This window comes from Rhinoderma darwinii, chromosome 4 (assembly GCF_050947455.1).
Source record: "Rhinoderma darwinii isolate aRhiDar2 chromosome 4, aRhiDar2.hap1, whole genome shotgun sequence".
Taxonomy (NCBI): domain Eukaryota; kingdom Metazoa; phylum Chordata; class Amphibia; order Anura; family Rhinodermatidae; genus Rhinoderma; species Rhinoderma darwinii.
Window position 1 is genome coordinate 304,263,476 of NC_134690.1, and position 16,855 is coordinate 304,280,330.

The following is a 16,855-nucleotide window of genomic DNA, read 5'->3' on the forward strand; positions in this document are numbered from 1 at the left end:
GCCGTGAAAAGGCTTATTGGCGGTCATTAAGGGGTTAATCAGTCGATTCGATTTTGTTTCATTGCAATACTATGACTGCCACTTATCATTGCTTTTATTTACTGAACTAATTGTCACGGAGCCCGTGGGATTTTCTGCCACAGGGCCAGAAAAGGGCGGTGTGAACCCACCTTGTCAACGAGGGATTTGGCGTGGGGCGAAACTGGGGAGCAGAGTCTAAGGTGAGTTACTAGTTATTATGTTTTCTGTCTGATTACTCTTGTATGGTCTGCAGCATGATTATATTATGTAAACCGCCAGTGTAGAACTGGTATTTGACCACTAAATGGTCACTGTATGCTTGTATTGTGGTAGTGTATATTTATCCCTGACTGTAAAAGCGAGAGTAGGTCTGTCCTTGGCCGTATTATTAGGTGCTTTTTATGTACCACTTTAATTTTCCTATTTTAATTGATGATGTGGTTTACATATTTAACAGAGTGAAAACTGAATGCAATGCGAGACTATCCCCCCCCCCCCCCCAGATTCAATCCTGTATCCGCCCCTGTACATGGAAGAAATTTCAGAGACAAGATGATAGCAGAAAAAAAGGTCTTGCGAGCAGCATGGGAGGCTTGGGTGTTGCAGCTGTAATACAGTCGCTTAAAAGTGCCCATATTACTGCCATCTGAAAGCGGCCTAACATTTTTAGACCACACAAAAGCTTGCTTGAAGGAAACCATAGTATTGTAATCTAAACACCAGAAAAACCTTCAGTATATGACTGAATATGGTAAAGTGACTGTGTATTGTATAACAGAATGCTTGTCTAAAGTTTGTCTAATGATGAGTTGTGTGTCTGGACGCATTAGTTGGAACACCAGAGTTGTATTCTACTGCAGTTTGTTTGAGGGCCTGTTCACATCACCGTTCATTTCCGTTCCGGGGTTCCGTCGGAGGTTTCCGTCGGTGAACCCTGCAACGGAAAGTGAAAGTGAAAGCACAGCTTCCGTTTCAGTCACCATTGAATATCAATGGTGACGGAAACATCGCTAATGGTTTCCGTTCGTCACCATTCCAGCAGGTTTTCCGACGGAAACAATAGCGGAGTCGACTCCGCTATTGACTCCGTCGGAAAACCGGAAACCTGCCGGAATTGTGACGAACGGAAACCATTAGTGATGTTTCCGTCACCATTGATATCAATGGTGACTGAAGCGAAAGCTGTGCTTTCACTTTCAATTGCAGGGTTCACCCGACGGAAACCTCTGACGGAACCCCGGAACGGAAAGCGAACGGTGATGTGAACAGGCCCTGACTGTGCACCGTCTGTTCATCAGAACGATTCTTGACATCCTCCTCTGACTCCTTCCATCGACGAGTTGCTTACATCCACAGGATCACCTTTCACTGCATGTTTTTCCTCAATCACACCATTCTTGGTATACTCTCAACACCATTGCATAAGAAAATCCTACAAGGTTGGCAGTTTTGAAAATACGGGCCCCCGGCTAGTCTAGCACTGATTCCTCGTTGCTAATATTGCTCGATTTTTTTCCATTGTAATGTGGAACCACAGTGGAACTGATCCATGGAAACTGTGCTCACTTGATGTCAGGCTGCACTCTGGGGTCACGTGTGTAATTTACATACAGGGAAGCTCCAATCATAAAAGGACAGGTGTCTTTATAAGGGCATGACCACACGTGGCGGATTTCCTCCGCAACTGTCCGCATCAATGCCGCACAGAATCTGTGTTGCAGATTCTGCTGCGGATCTGCACAAAATGTGCAGAAAATTGATGCGGACTAGCTGCTGCGGACTGCGGGAAAAGTGCTTCCCTTCTCCCTATCAGTGCAGGATAGAGAGAAGGGACAGCACTTTCCCTAGTGAAAGTAAACGAATTTCATACTTACCGGCCGTTGTCTTGGTGACGCGTCCCTCTTTCGGCATCCAGCCCGACCTCCCTAGATGACGCGCCAGTCCATGTGACCGCTGCAGCCTGTGCTTGGCCTGTGATTGGCTGCAGCCGTCACTTAGACTGAAACGTCATCCTGGGAGGCCGGACTGGAGACAGAAGCAGGGAGTTCTCGGTAAGTATGAACTTCTATTTTTTTGACAGGTTGCTGTATATTGGGATCGGTAGTCACTGTCCCGGGTGCAGAAACAGTTACTGCCGATCGCTTAACTCTTTCAGCACCCTGGACAGTGACTATTTACAGACGTCTCCTAGCAATGCTCCCGTCATTACGGGAGCCCCATTGACTTCCTCAGTCTGGCTGTAGACCTAGAAATACATAGGTCCAGCCAGAATGAAGAAATGTCAAGTTAAAAAAGCAAGACGCATCCGCAGCACACATAACATGTGCATGACATCTGCGGACTTCATTGCGGAAATTAGAATCTCCATTGAAGTCAATGGAGAAATTCCGCCATGAGTCCGCCACTGCTCCGCAACAGACAGAGCATGCTGCGGACACCAAATTCCGCTCCGCAGCCTATGCTCCGGAGCGGAATTTTACGCATCGTCTAAACGAACACTGCTAAATTAAAGTGAAAGTCAATGGACAAACGGCTCCGCTGCGGATTAACGCTGCGGAGTGTCCGCAGCGGAATTTAAGTGAAATTCCGCCACGTGTGAACCCAGCCTTAAAGTGGCCATTCAGTGTATATTAGCCACACAGAATGTATAAGTACTATATAAGGCAGTTTTCAAATGTAACATGCGTTTTTAAGACAATTTTTTGTGGCGTTATTGTGGCGTATTTCATTTGGTGACAATTTGTACATGCTTTTTTACTGGCAATTTTGGGGGTCCTATAGGGAAGCCTATGGGAAAAACACCTGAATAACAAGCCACTGAAAACAAAATTTCCTTAAAAACGCCACAACCAAATCACAGTTGTGTGTGGTGCATGTGATATTTTACTATTGACGTTCATGTAACATCTGGCCTTACTTTAAACTGCATGAAAAAAACGCAACAAAAAAAAAATCCATTAAAAAGCCATGAAAAAAACACAAAAACGCAGCAAAATGCTGTGTGTGAGTCGATCCTAAAGTCAATTGGAAATGCTCAGAAGAGAAAGCTTGTTGTACCACATGAGCTCAAAGAATTGTTCTGGCTATAGCTAATCTTGGTTGCTTTACTTGGTTCCATTCACATGTTTAGATAACCAGCAAGTGTGAGTCAGCCTTTTATTCCAATATTTGGAGTATCTAATGTCTTTCATTACAGAAGGGAATCCCTGATCAGTAAAATTAGGAGGTCATAGACGGTACATGCTCCAAAAAAGATCATTTTAACTTTGGCTGGAACTTTACCGTAAATGGGCTGTCCAGAGTTTAAAAACAAGTGTGACCCCCCACCCCCGAAAACAGCGCAAATGTTAATATTCAGAAGCTACTTCAGTCATAAAAAAATCCAGATTAATACTAGACAGGGTGAGTGCTTACTGTATCTGGATTTTCTTGAGGACAGAAGAGGTTTGGGAATATTTACAGAGATCCTGCAGGCAGGAAGAAAACTCCAGGCTGCTGGAAGTAATACGGATACCATAGATAATTTACAATGACAAACCAATGGACCCTGTTGCCAACAGACCAGATGGAACAGAGGTTTGTATACTTCTGTGACTGGGGAATGACGTCCGATAGTTTGAAGGTTTCAGTTCAATGTGCTTCTCATTCAATGAAATAATGTAAGTGCATTATGTATGACATTTTCGCATTAATGTCCTTTGATATTACACTTTGAGGCACAGGTTGTCTATGTACTGTGATTATACGGATCATCCAGACTGGTATCTAAACCCTGCTGCCCACGACTAAAAAATATACTTATTTCAACCATCTGTAACCCGTGAAGTGCTGACAACCTGTGGTCTACAATTTCAGAACATGGCTGCTATGGATACGACAGACAGGTAAAATGACATGATCAGCAACTGGAACAGAATAAGTTAACACATTGGGGTAGATGTATTATCCGTGCTGTCTTGGTTCTGCCTAGTCGTGCACCCGTTTTTGTGGTACACATTACTTGCATGTGATTTATTATTTGGGTGTGCCAGAAAGAACTTCAGTTTGCGCTATACTCGATACGGTAGCTTGTATTTTTTTTTAAAATAATAATTGGCTTGTCCTAGTTTTCGAGGTTGTTTTGTAATTTTTTAGACTATTTCAAATATTTGTTGCAAATATTTGTTTTTTTAGACTGTGCAAATATTAGTTGCAAAGTAAACCAGCTCCAAGGTGTTCGAAAGCTAGACTGCGATTTTCTCCTCTGGCTTCCTTTCAAACTAAATTGTTATTTATTTATTTTTTGGAGGGGGGGATGTTGAATTGATTTGTGAGTAAATTTGTTATCATGTCTCTTAAGGTGAGGCCACACAGGGCTGCATTGAAGCATTTGCGGCACGGACGAAAATGGCTGTCGTGACAAAGCATAGACATTGTGGTGACACGTGGTCGCTGAGGTTTTGTTGTTAAATGGGTGCATGATTTATCCTGAAAACAGCAGCGAAAGTTCAAGCGGTTCTTGATTGGGTCCAACCCACTTCACTAAAAGCTCTGCAGAGATTCTTGGGTTTTGCTAATTATTACCAAAAATGAATTCCTAATTTTTTCTCCATTGCCAAGTCTTTGACGGATCTTACGAAAGTGGGTTCTGATCTTGTAAATTGGAAACCTAGTGCGTTCTCTGCCTTCAAAACCTTAAAACAGTGTTTTATAGAAGTGCATGTACTTGTTCAACCTGAACTTTCTAGCCCCTTTATTGTTGAGGTTGATGCATCAGAAATAGGTGTGGGGGCTGTGTTGTCTCAAGGATCTTCTGTATTTATTAATTTGCGTCCCTGTGCTTTTTTTTTCTCGCAAATTTTCTGACACTGAGAAAAATTATGATATAGGTAATCATGAGCTTCTTGCTATTAAGTGGGCATTTGAAGAGTGGCGCCATTTTCTAGAGGGGGCTAGACATCAAATTACTGTATTGACTGACCATAAAAACCTGACTTTTTTAGAATCATCCAAAAGACTCAATCCCAGACAGGCCTTGTTCTTTACCAGATTTGACTTTATTGTAACCTACAGACCCGGGTCTAAAAATGTCACGGCTGACGCCTTATCACGAAGTTTCTGTTCCACTCAGGTCCCCGACATTCAGCCTGAATCTATTTTGTCTAAAGTTATAGTGGTTTCTGCAATATCACCCGATTTTGCTACTGAAATAAAAGATTGTCAGCAACTCGCTGCGCAAACCATTCCAGCTGGGAGATTGTTTGTACCTCCTCAGTTCAGATTTTGTTTCCTCAATGAGTTACATGATTCTGTTTTGTGTGGTCATCCAGGGATAGCTGGTATTAAAAAACTTATCTCACGTCCCTACTGGTGGTCGTCTGTGTCTCGTGAAGTTATTTCCTATGTCTCTGCTTTTGATGCCTGCGCTCACACTAAGGCTCCTCGAGTTCGTCTAATGGGTGAACTACTTCGTTTGTCTGTTCCACAGAAACCTTGGTCTCATTTGTCCATGGATTTTATCACCGATTTGCCTCCCTCTGAAGGGAAAACTGTAATTTGGGTTGTGGTGGACCTTTTCAGTAAAATGTGTCATATCATTCCATTGCCGCAACTCCCTGATTCCAAAACTCTGTCTAAGTTATTTTTTGATCAAGTGGTTCGTCTGCATGGTATTCCAGAAAGTATTGTCTCTGATAGGGGTGTACAATGTGTGGTTAAATTCTGGAGAACCTTCTGTAAGAAACTTGGTTTACAGTTATCTTTTTCTTCTGCCTTTCACCCTGACACTATGGCTGGGTTCACACGAGCATTTTACGTCCGTAATGGACGGAACGTATTTCGGCTGCAAGTCCCGGACCGAACACACTTCAGGGAGCCGGGCTCCTAGCATCATAGTTATGTACGATGCTAGGAGTCCCTGCCTCTCCGTGGACCTACTTTCCCGTACTGAAAACATGATTACAGTACGGGACAGTTGTCCTGCAGCGAGGCTGGGACACCTAGCTTCGTACATAACTATGATGCTAGGAGCCCGGCTCCCTGCAGTGTGTTCGGTCCAGGACTTGCGGCCGAAATACGTTCCTCCATTACGGACGTAACATGCTCGTGTGAACCCAGCCTAATAATCAAACTAAGCGCTTTAATCAAACCTTGGTCATCTTGGTTATCTTAGGTGTTATATTGCTGATAACCAGGCTGAATGGGTCTCGTATCTTCCATTATCGGAATTTGCTATAAATAATCATTACCATGTTTCCCTTGATACCTCGCTGTTTTTCTGTAATTATGGTTTTATTCCTCGTTTCCGCCTCTTCGAGTGATAACCCTGAGGTTGAAGCAAATAAACTATGCACAGTTTGGGCTCAGGTTCAAGTTCAATTGAACCTGAAGAACTCCCAATTTATTTAGAAGAAAAATGCTGACAAAAAATGTACTATGGGTCCTGTGTTTTGTATGGGTCAAAAGGTGTGGCTTTCTACTTAAAATCTGCGACTGAAAGTACTGTCTCGTAAATATGCTCCTAGGTTTATTGGTCCATATGAAATTGTTGAAGTTGTTAACCCTGTGTCTTTTCATCTGGCTCTTGCTCTCTGTAGCGTCCATGGCCGCAGACTGTCCCCCCCGGCGGCCGCAGCCATGGATCTGTGAGCGCTGGCTCGCATCTCCTTCCCAGGAGACGCCAGCACTCACTTCCGCTCCGGTCCGCTGTGTCCCATAGGGTGCACGCGCACGCTCGTGCCCGGCCTTAAAGGGCACATGGGAAATCATCAACCACAACTGCCCATGAGTTCCTGGACTATAAGAAGGGCCCTGTCCCTTTGCTCATTGCCTGAGCATTGTTAGTTTTCCCATGTCAGTCTTGCAAATGGTCCCTTAGTGTTACCCTGTTCCTGTTGTTACCCATGCCCTTTTACCTGTATCCTGTATCCAGTGCTGTGTTCTTGTTCCTGAGCCTGTTAGTGTTGGAGTCATGCCCTATTACACTTGCTGTCGTCTGCCACGTCCATTGTCGTCTGCCACGTCCAGTGTCGTCTGCCACATCCAGTGTCATCTGCTACGTTCAATGTTATCCGCCACGTCTGGTGCAACCTGCTGCACCTGCTGTCATCCACCACATCTGGTATAACCTGCTGCACACACCTCCATCCTGGCAAAGGCCTGGCAAAGCATCACGAAGGAGGAAACCCAGCGTTTGGTGATGTCCATGGGTTCCAGACTTCAGGCAGTCATTGCCTGCAAAGGATTTTCTACAAAGTATTAAAAAAACACATTTTATTGATGGTAATGTTAATTTGTCCAATTAATTTTGGGCACTTGAAATGTGGAGGCTGTGTAAAAAAAATGGTTGCAATTCTTAAACGTTTCACAGGATATTTTTGTTCAACCCCCTGAATTAAACCTGGAAGTCTACACTTCAATTGCATCTCAGTAGTTTCATTTCAAATCCAATGTGGTGGCATGCAGAGCCCAAATCATGAAGATTGTGTCCCTGTCCAAATAATTATGGACTTAACTGTATATCTCAAAAAGTAAAAATAATTTTTAATAAAAACTAAACTAAACAAACTGACTGACATTTTTATTTTTTTTAAAAATATCACTTTCGAAGGTTTACATAGCCTTTAAATGACCTTGCTGGGAAACAATTGCAGCGATTTTATTTTTTCCATATTGCTCTAATACTGCTAGTATAACAAATGAAGAAACTTTGAAAATAGTCAAGGAGTTTGGGCATGTAGAAGAAATTAACACAGGACTGCAGAATGAGACAACTCAGAGGTTTTTTGTGTAGCCTATTACCATGGAGACACATAGATCTCCATAGGAGCTGTATACACAAAACGAAAGATTTTTTTTCCTAATCAAGACTATGTGCACATATGTCATGGAAAAAAATATTTTTAAATATGGATCAATATACCTGCTTTCTCTGACATTTCTGCTTGTGGAGCTGCAAGTTCAGAGCTTAGTAAGCATTTCCTCTGAAACATGCCATCTTTCACCCCAAAATGGTGGTGCAAGTTATGCTATAAACCAAACAGAATTATTGTATTTAGTCTGACAATGCAGTCATGTGTTACTCCATTCCATATAGCAAAATCTTTTTGCTAATTCATAGACAATAGAGGAGGGCACAGATAGAAGCAAGTAATACATGACTGCAGGATCAGACTACATACATGATTTGTTTGTAGTCTGTAACTATGGAGACACATAGGTCTACAAATGAGCTGTATACCTAGAAAACTGGGGTATTTTTAATTAAGATTATTTGCAAAGTTACATCATATTTTATGTTAAATGCATCGGATCACAAAAATGGTTGCAAAGTCTTCATATCTATGAGCTATTTGATTTATATTTAAAATATGATCTGCCATGCTTAGCTGAGCTCCGTTCCTACCGCTGATCTAGAGGCAACAGTACTCTCCTGTCCTTCCCTTTAGCCCCAACCGACAAGGAAAACCTCCATGAAACGTCCAGGCGATATGAAGTGGGTACTGCTCTAACTTTGCCTGAAATTTTTGCCTGCTGGCTCCATGTCTCTGCCTTCATCCCTCTCTCTCTATGTGGAAAATCTGGACTCACCTGTAAAACAGTCAGACCTTTAGGGTATGGCTATACCCACAGATGAGCTCATTCGAAATATTCAGGTCACTATTAAAATGGAATTGAAGTTGGCAGTGGACAATTTATCAAAGCAACTGAATGAACTCCGTCAGAAAACCGACAATCTAGATACAATCAGGGAAGAGTTTTCTGATGCCATGTAAGCGTATCGCACTTATGTTTAAGAACAGGCGCACAAGCTGAAGGCCCTTGTGCTCAAGTATGAGGCCTGAGATACCCGGAATCCATCACCGCCATCAAGAATACGGCCCTGAATCTATTTGCTGCCTTATGGCGCCAGACAGACTGGGCCTCTTTTCACATAACGCGAATTCATCGATCCCTAGAGTATTCCTGGGACAGAGATCATCCCTGTGATGTGGTCTTGAACCTACAATACCCTGAAATGAGAGACCTGATTCTCTCTGCAGTATGGGGGAATCCCAACTCGGTCCAACTTTACTCAGACATTAGCTCAGCTACCTTAGCTAGACATTGAGGCCTATTACCCTGGCTCTGCAATGGGCCCAAAACACGATACAAATGGGGCTTTACATTCTCCCTGACTTTTGTGATGGACAATATGACATACACGGTTCTCTCACTGGATGATGGCAAAAGAGCTCTGAAAGATGCAAATACGTATTAGAAATCCGATCATATATTCCCAGCAACCAAATGGCTGGAGATCTAGGGATACTAATCTCCAATACCAATTTTATGTTATAAATCACCTCCATCCAAAACTTATGGACTCCTGGACACCAAAAAATTAGGTGCATAAATCCCCCATCCTCCCTGTCACATCTGGGGCAGTTGGCATTCCTATCCTTATTAAATTTACCTAATTTCTTCGGAGTAAAGTACAATCTATTAATTATAAAAAATAGTTTTATCCTGTGATTATTATTAAGAGATACACTCAAGTATCTATCTCCAACCTCTACCCATTCCTCCTTTTTAATTTCACCCAATTCTGTCGCCCATTTATCCCTATTATACTTTCTATCTATTGTGTCCATTTGTGCTCTGAGTACTTCATAACTCTTAGGCGGAATTCACACGACAGGGTTTCCCGGCCGGGTGACGGCCGTTCATAAATCGGCCGTCACTCGGCTGCATTAGGAACAATAGACCCCTAATGGGGCTATTCACACTACCGATTTTTTGACGGGCCGGGAAAACCGGCCGTCAAAAAATGGGACATGCCCTATTTTCGGCCGGGTACCCGGCCGCCCGGCTCCCATAGAAGTCTATGGGGCCAGGTAATACACGGCCATCACCGGAATGTGTCCCGAGTGATGGCCGGGTCTACCGTCGCTCGCGCACTCTCTCCTCCTCCTCACAGCGCAGAGTGCATGTGAGGAGGAGGAGGAGTGTATCCCATTCAGAAGAAGCGCTCCCTGTTCTGCTATGTGCAGGGGTACTGTGTGGCAGGGCTGGGGTGTACAGCAGGTGGAAGGGGCGCTGTGATTGCTCCCTTTCCAAATCGCACTGGCCCGGCGAATCAGCCTCCTTTCCGCCCTGGCGCTTCTTCAGGCGTCGCTACAGCTATAGCAGCCATAGCGGCTGCTAGCGGCGGCACCTACCATGGCCGATGGCGCCGCTAGCAGCTGCTGCGGCTGCTACTGCTGTAGCTTCGTCCCTGCTCTATGTGCTAGCACCACTTTAGCTCCCTGAAGGAGCGGAATCCCCATGTGTTCGGGGATTCCGCTCCTGGACAGAGCGCTTGATGTCTCTGTCCATATATGGACAGTGACATCAGGGGAAACTCCTGAAGTAGAATCACCGGCCACATGGAGATTCCATTTCAGGAGTTGCCCCTGATGTCCCTATCCAGATATGGACAGAGACATCAAGTGCTCTGTCCAGGGGGACATACAAAAGAATGTTGAAAACTAATGAAGTAATGAATGAACATTATTAGTAATGTGAAGATAATATAAAAAAGGGCATAATGATTTTTTTATGCTTGGTAGACATGGCATGAACAGATGGAGGTGAGGAGGAAATAAACACAAACAAAAAAACAATTGACAAATTAAATTCATCCGATTAAAAAACGGTCAGGGAAAAAAACGGATGCAAATCGGGTCCAAATCGGCCGGTAAAAACGGCAACACGGCCCGGAACGGAATCGGAACGGATGCAAACCGGATGCAAACCGGCCGGGGAAAAAAAACGGCCGATTTTCCCGGCCGACACTCGAACCCTGTCGTGTGAATGAGGCCTTAGACATAAATCCTTTTTCTCCTTTACTTGCATATACAAATTCCAAAATTGGAAACTCATTTATTTGAAACACCCCTCTATCCTGTGACCCTCTTACTGCGTGTTTTAATTGCCATTATCTTAATACTGTGCCTCTTGGATCTTCCTCTTCTCCCCATATAGTGTCTAAGGCCTCATTCACATGACAGGGTTTCCCGGCCGGGTGCCGGCCGTTCATAAATCGGCCGGCACCCGGCTGCATTAGGAATAATAGACCCCTAATGGGGCTATTCACACGACCGATTTTTTGACGACCGGGAAAACCGGCCGTCAAAAAATAGGACATGCTCTATTTTTGGCCTGGTACCCGGCCGCCCGACTCCCATAGAAGTCTATGGGGCCGGATAATACACGGCCATCACCGGAATGTGTCCCGAGTGATGGCCGGGTTTTCCGTCGCTTGCGCTCTATCTCCTCCTCCTCACAGCACAGAGTGCATGTGAGGAGGAGGAGTTGATGCCATTCGGACGAATGGCTGTACACTGTGTGGCAGGGCCGGGGTGTACAGCAGGTGGAGGGAGCGCTGCGCTGGCTCCCTTCCCCTGATTGTTTTAAAAGCGCCCTGGCCCGGCGACACCTTCCATGGCGCTGCTAGCAGCTGCTGCTGATGCGGCTGCTACTACTACTGTAGCGACGCCACTATAGCAGAGCAGGGAGGTATCTCCCCGCTCTGCTATGTGCTAGCCCCACTTTAGCTCCTTGAAGGGGCGGAATCCCCGTGTTTTCGGGGATTCCGCTCCTGAACAGAGCGCTTGATGTCTCTGTCCATATCTGGGCAGTGACATCAGGGGAAACTCCTGAAGCGGAATCCCCGAACACATGGGGATTCCCCTTCAGGAGTTGCCGCTGATGTCACTGTCCAGATCTGCCCGGCCCGGAACGGATGCAAAACTTTATGCAAACCGGCCGGGCAAAATGGCCGATTTTACCGGCCGACACTCGGGCTCGGGCGTGACCCGGTCGTGTGAATCCCGCCTTACTCCCTTAAATTACCATCCTGAAAAAACGTATTTATATAATATAAACCTTTCCTGTGACAACATTTTTGAAGATCCATTTTTTTTACTTTTTCTACATTCTCATTATTAAACAGTGGATAAAATGTTAGTGATCCCCTAATTTTACTCCTCTTACGTGTTTTTTCCCATACTTTACATAACATTCTAATAATTTCTGAGTCTCTTATTTTATCCCTCAACATCCTTGCTTCCAAGATTTCACAAAGATTATAAGGAGCTTTATCACCATCCTAAACAATTTTTATTAAATGCGAGACCAGGGCCCTCCAAAGTCTCATTGAAAATTTCCACCAAGAGTGGAGCCACTATATGTCTATATTTCTGATATATCTCATATGGAAGGCCGTCAGGACCTGCTGTCTTAGATTTTGGTGATTTCCCAATCACCTCCATCACTTCCTCCACTGATATCTCTTTTTCCAATATTCCCCTTTGTTCCTGTGTTAGAGAAGCTAACGAGATTTCACCCAAGTATCCTTTAATTATATGCTAATCCATCTGTGCCTCTGAAGTATACAGATGTTTATAGTATCTATAAAATTTCCTTCCTATATCTTCTCCCCTATTTACCACTTTACCTTCGTGTGCTCTTATAGCTTATAGCTACATGCCCCTGTCCAATCTTCCTTTGCACTTATATCTTTCCTCCTCTCATATTCCCTCTCAGAATTTTTTACCTCTATACTAGCCTGTAATACAGAAGGTGAATATTCTCTCTATGGTGGGGTAAAACTGTTCTGCATTATCTCATATCTAAGACTTTGGTTGGGCTCCTTTCCACATGATATAACCATGGTTCAGCCATTCACATAATATATGATTCTTGTTTACATGTGTATCTTAGTCATATGTCGCCTTTGCAATACTGGCTGAGGGTCTATAAATAGGATGCTGCGCCTAACAGTTTTGACACCTAGATTATAGGATACCTAACAGAGTATGGGGAGTAGCAACAATAGTTGCTTACCAGAGATTTTCTGCCATTGTTTATACATTCTTGACTAGTTTACATTTCAGGGTTTTGATGTGTACATTTGCACGTTTTTCTTTATGAAAGGTGGTGAATTTGCAATACACTTGATCTAACAGGTCAATATTGCTGTGCGTGGTGCTGGGTTTACCAAATAACATTAGGTCGTACTGCTCTAATATCTACTTTTTCCCAATAGCTTTCCTGGGGGTTCTAATATCCATTATGTCGTAGATTATGTAAACCATATCCCATTGGTTACAACTTTATGAGAATTCTTACTTAGAATATGAAAGGGCTTAGATCCCCTAATAAATTTAAGAAGGTCCTTAGGCACCTAAAACGACTGAAAGTGGTCATGGCGATGCTCCAAGAGACCCATCTTTTAGAAGCTGATTTATGGTTCACCAGCAGTCAATACAAAAGGCAGGGTCTTGACATTAATAAATACGAATTTTTACACATACGGTGAAATCTAAGAAATCTGATGGGGAGGGAAGGTTATTATATTTACATATTACAGTTCCTAATGGGAACTTTAGTGTATATATAATGTCTTTGCACCCAACACAGAACAAAAACCTTTATTTGAATTTATGAAAACTGAATTGCTATTGGATATGCTTCCAAACAAGATAATTGGTGGGTATCTTAACACTGTTCTCTCCTCTCAGGGGGACAAAAAGGCATTGAGTGTTTCATCCAGCCAGCCCAGTCATCAGGCTGCTGTTTTATCAGAACTCCTTGCTTCCACATTTTTGACCAACAGCTGGAGACTTTAATACTGTTACCAGGGGCGTAACTAGGAAAGACTGGGCCCCATAGCAAGCTTTTGACTGGGGCTCCCCTCCCCTGGGTATCACACAACCCCCCCTTGTAGATAGTGCCTCCCTATAGATTTCGCCACACAGCGCCCCCTGTAGATAACGCCTTACAGCCCCTCTATAGATAACGCCTTACAGCCCCCCTGTAGATAACGCCATACACCCTATCCCTTGTAGATAACGCCATACAGCCCCCTGTAGATAACGCCATACAGCCCCCCTGTAGATAACGCCATACATCCCCCTGTAGATAATGCCATACAGCACCCAGGGAAGATAACACCATACAGCCCCCCTGTAGATAGCACCATACAGCCCTCCCCCTGTAGATAATGCCATACAGCCCCCCTGTAGATAACGCCATACAGCCCCCTGTAGATAATGCCATACAGCCCCTCTGTAGATAACGCCATACAGCTCTCCACCGGTAGATAACGCCATACAGCCCCCTATAGATAATGCCATACAGCCCCAAACCCCCTGTAGATAACGCCATACTGCCCCTGTAGATAACGCTATACAGCCCCCCCTGTAGATAACGCCATACAGCCCCCAACCCCCCCAAAAAAAAAACGGCCTATAGTTTATCCTACAATAGAGATGTATCCCCTATCCACAGGATAGGGGATACATGTGTGATTGCTGGCAGCGATAAGGAGAACAGGGGAACGAAAGTCCCCCGAAGTTCTCCATGACAAACCTCAGATTTCCGGGGTCTGCACAGTTCAATAAAGATGAAAGGAATGCTGGTCACGCATGTGCACAAGCATGACTGATGCACAATTCATTTCTATGGAGCTGCCGACAGACCCCGGAAGTCCGAGGTTTGTCATGGAGAACTTCGGGGGACGTTCAGTCCCCCGTTCTAATTGTCGCTGGGCGTCCCAGCGATCCCACATGTATCCCCTATCCTGTGGATAGGGGATGCATGTCTTTTGTAGGAACAACCCCTTCAGTGGTGTCGCGCTGTAGCAGCCATAGCGGCCGCTAGCAGAGCCTCCGTCCATGGGTGGGGGCCCATGCCGGCGGTAGTTACACCACTGACTGTTACATTAAAATACTCCCTACAGAAAGGAAAGATTTAGAGCAGGCCAGAACTTATTGGCCAATATCACTAATAATTTAAGTTTTCGAAAATATTCTCTAAATTTATGACCAACCGATTGGCTAAAATTCTCCCCCTGCTGACCTCGCCCTCAAAGGTTAGCTTTGTATAGGATCTGCAGTTACCAATATTAGAAATGTTTTATAGGCCTTAGATCAGGTTCATGGTATTGACCAAGTGGATCAGGTACCTGCTCTGGTCACTATAAATGCTGAAAAAGCATTTGATAAAGTCAAATGGGAGTGGTTAGGGCAGGTACTAGATGACATGGGAGTGACTGGAGCCTTTCGAATATTCTTATGAGGGGTTTATGAGACTTTTTTTCCAGGTTCCTCCCATTCAAAAAGGGACATGGCTGATGCTTTTTTTAAATATTGTCTTGGAGCCCCTTGCCAGGTTTCTGGAGGATCATGGTCTGTTCCAAGGGATATCAATAGGGCAAAAGCACCTATGTATAGTCTTGTTTGTAGACAACATTGTCCTATATATGTCTCAACCCCATGAAGATTTACCCAAGGTCCTGTGATATATGTCAGATATTGGATTGTTTTCGGGTTTTAAGATAAACGCAACCAAATTCGAAATCTTATATATTTAGTGTTCGGGGAGAGGTTGAGGGATACCAGTGGCCAAATCTTATGTGAAATACTTGGGGATATTTGGGGAATCCATCTATCACTTGAATTACCTCCAACTTTTCTTAAGTATTGCTCAAAAACTACAGAGATGGCATTACCTTTATTGTTACTGCCTGGCAAGAAACCATCTTTTAACCCCTTCCCTCTTTAGCCACTTTTGACCTTCCTGACCGAGCCTCATTTTTCAAATCTGACATGTTCACTTTATGTGGTAATAACTCTGGAATGCTTTCACCTATCCAAGCGATTCTGAGATTGTTTTCTCGTGACACATTGGACTTTAAGTTACTGGCAAAATTTGCTCGATATGTTCAGTATTTAATTGTGAAAAACACCAAAATTTAGCGAAAAATTGCAAAAATTAGCATTTTTCTCAATTTAAATGTATCTGCTTGTAAGACAGGCAGTTATACCACACAAAATTGTTGCTAATTAACATCCACCATATGTCTACTTTAGATTGGCATCGTTTTTTGAACATCCTTTTATTTTTCTATGACATCACAAGGCTTAGAACCTTAGCAGCAATTTCTCACATTTTCTAGAAAATTTCAAAAGGCCATTTTTACAGGGGCCAGTTCAGTTGTGAAGTAGCTTTTTGGGCCTTATATATTAGAAACCCCCAAAAAGTAACCCCATTTTAAAAACTTCACCCCTCAAAGTATTCAAAACAGCATTTAGAAAATGTCTTAACCCTTTACACATGTCACAGGAATTAAAGCAAAGTAGAGGTGAAATTTACAAATTTCATATTTTTTTGCAGAAATAAATTTTTTGTACAAGTTTTTTTATAACACAGAAGGTTTTACCAGAGAAATGCAACTCAATATTTGTTTCCCAGTTTCTGCAGTTTTAGGAAATATCCAACATGTGGCCCTAGTGTGCTACTGGACTGAAGCACCGGCCTCAGAAGCAAAGGAACACCTAGTGGATTTTGGGGCCTTATTTTTGTTAGAATAAATTTTAGGCACCATGTCAGGTTTGAAGGGCTCTTGCAGTGCCAAAACAGTCAAAATCCCCCAAAAGTGACCCCATCTGGGAAACTACACACCTCAAGGAAATTATCTAGGGGTACAGTGAGCATTTTGACCGCACAGTTTTTTTACAAAAATTATTGGAAGTAGGCCGTGAAAATTAAAATCAACATTTCTTCAAAGAAAATGTAGGTTTAGCGATTTTTTTTCTCATTTCCACAAGGACTAAAGGAGAAAAATAATTTGTAAAGCAATTTCTCCCGAGTAAAACAATACCCCACATGTGGTAATAAACGGTTGTTTTGAGACACGGCAGGGCTGAGAAGGGAAAGAGCGCTATTTGGCTTTTAGAGCTCAAGTTTAGCAGGAATGGTTTGCGGAGGCCATGTCACATTTACGAAGTCCCTGAGGAGACAAAACAGTGGAAACCCCCCACAAGTGACC

At 43.6% G+C, this 16,855-nt stretch overlaps 1 protein-coding gene across 2 annotated transcripts in view; it reads right to left on the reverse strand.

The window, feature by feature from the left end:
- The window catches only part of SCAF8 (SR-related CTD associated factor 8), a 272,897-nt gene that overhangs the window by 40,624 nt on the left and 215,418 nt on the right, over positions 1–16,855 (reverse strand). For both annotated transcript variants that reach the window (XR_012883211.1, XR_012883212.1), the window contains exon 22: positions 6,915–7,247. The gene's annotated coding sequence lies outside the window, so the exon portion shown is untranslated. The remainder of the gene's footprint in view (positions 1–6,914; positions 7,248–16,855) is intronic.